Below are 2,121 nucleotides of genomic sequence, written 5' to 3' on the forward strand. Positions count from 1 at the left end.
GTAACTAATAGCACATGAATGTTTTGCTCCCAGGCTAACCTTAAGTGTATTCACTGTTCAATCCAATGCTCTGCTTCTGTCGTTAGGTCTAGCTTACGCCGCACTTAACTGATTTTTTTGACTGTTTCCTCGACCAGGCTCTGAAAGAAGCATGGTACTGTCTCCTTATATGATGATGAATTTTTCCGTTTCACTTTGTATTTCAATTTCTATTTTATATATTTTGAAGCCATAATTTTAGTGTAGCATTGTAATTTCTTCTGAGTGCATCAAACATTATTTCTTACAAAATGACGCCATAAAATGATAGTCATTTTATCTTTTTTTTAAAAAAAAGTTGCCTTTAAAGTCTTTTTTTTTTTTTTTACTACACTTGATCTTAGCCAAAAGGCCGAGAAGCGATGAAAGTCTTTTTTTTTTAAACCTTAAAGCCTATTTTGCCTGCTAAAAATGCAGCTACTTTCACTTCCTTCTGGCTAGTATGTAACCATATTTGTCTATTTCTTTCAAATTTTAGTATCCTTTTGTTTTAGCCAATTCTCCTATGAATATTATCAAGTAAGATTTTAATAATTTTTTTAATAAAAAATTTAATTTTATTTTTAAAATATGTATAATTAAGCCTTGGGAAGTGTGCTCAGTTGGTTGAGCATTGTCCCATGCACCAAAAGGTCACAGGTTCAATTCCATCAGGGCACATGTCTGGATTTCGGGGTTGTGGGCTCAACCCCAGAGGCAGTAGATTGATGTTTTTCTCTCACACATAGATGTTTCTCTCTCTCTCTTTCCCCCTCACCCTTTCTCTCTAAAATCAATAAAAACATATTTAAAAACATGCATAATTAAAATAATCACGTTTTTCCTAAAAATCTTTCCTTGTTATTTATATGTGTAACTAGTAGCCCTGCACACAAATCCGTGTGCCAGTAGCTCTCTGCAAGGCCTGGCCACTCTGCACCCGCTGCCCAGAGGCCCTCCGCAGCCCAGAGGCCCATCCACACCCCGGCCTGACCAGAGGCCGATCCGCAGCTAAGAAATATAAACGACTTCCCTCCCTGTTTTCAGGAACTCCAATAAAGGACTCCCTTCCTCTTTCTCAGCTGGCTTTCAACCTGTGCCTCCGCCACCAGCCCCTCCTGTCACACTATCCTCTACCCCCTCCACCCTCTGGCCGCCCGGACTTGACCTTGCCTGGGAGTCGGGGGCCACTTGACTCTGCTCAGTTTGCCGGTTCCTTCTCTCCTTACACAAGTGTTCTGTGCCCCAGCCTGGCCAGAGGCCCATCCACGCTGGGCATGGAATGCTTGCCTCGTGGCTGCGGCAACAAAGCAAGCATTCCGCCAGGCTGTTCATGCTGCCCGCTCATGCTGCCAGCGGGGCTGAGAGGACTGGGCGCTGCCATCTTGTGGCTATGGGTGCTGCCATCTTTGTGATGGAGTGCCTTTTAATTTGCATATCACCCGTTTATTAGATAGGATGGTGCTACTTATTTTTGCCATAAAAGGATACATATAGGATACATATGCTTTTTACTGCTCTGGAGAGCCTCAAACAAGTTTTTACCAATATCACACCCATTGTTGTGGACGAGGTGGCCAAGTGGTTAAGGCGATGGACTGCCAATATCACACCCATAGAATTAAAATGTCCATATTAGCACTAAAAATATCCATTCACATTTCCCACCAATTGAATAGCAAATGCTCATTCAGTTAGAAGTAAACAGACTGACAGGAAGTAATGAGCTGTGTACTATCTGTACTGACAGGCAATTTCCCCCTCATGTTAATTACTGCCTGAATTAGGAAGAAAGGGCACTAAAATAATGTTGCAAACCATATTATCCCACTTCATTGCCATAGTGACCTAAGAGCTGTCTCTTGCTCTCTGGCCAGCAGGTTAAAATGTACCGTATTTGCCGGCGTATAAGACGATTTTTTGGCCCTGAAAAATATGCCTCCAAGTGGGGGGTCGTCTTATACGCCAGGTACACTTCAGATAGACTGCCCATAGTGCTTGCCCCGTGCCATAGTGGCCTCCCGATGCCCGCCCACTTCATTCCACATACCGTTCAGGCATCAGCAGCGCTGCTGGGTGTATGCTCGGCTGTTATGCGATTTT

The 2,121-nt window shown here is 43.3% G+C and overlaps 1 protein-coding gene across 3 annotated transcripts in view; it reads right to left on the reverse strand.

Annotated features, from left to right (window-relative positions):
• PTPRM (protein tyrosine phosphatase, receptor type M) overlaps positions 1–2,121 on the reverse strand; it is a 466,311-nt gene that overhangs the window by 21,876 nt on the left and 442,314 nt on the right. The gene's annotated exons all lie outside the window — the stretch shown is intronic.

The sequence above is a fragment of the Myotis davidii genome, unplaced genomic scaffold (assembly GCF_000327345.1).
Source record: "Myotis davidii unplaced genomic scaffold, ASM32734v1 scaffold78, whole genome shotgun sequence".
Taxonomy (NCBI): domain Eukaryota; kingdom Metazoa; phylum Chordata; class Mammalia; order Chiroptera; family Vespertilionidae; genus Myotis; species Myotis davidii.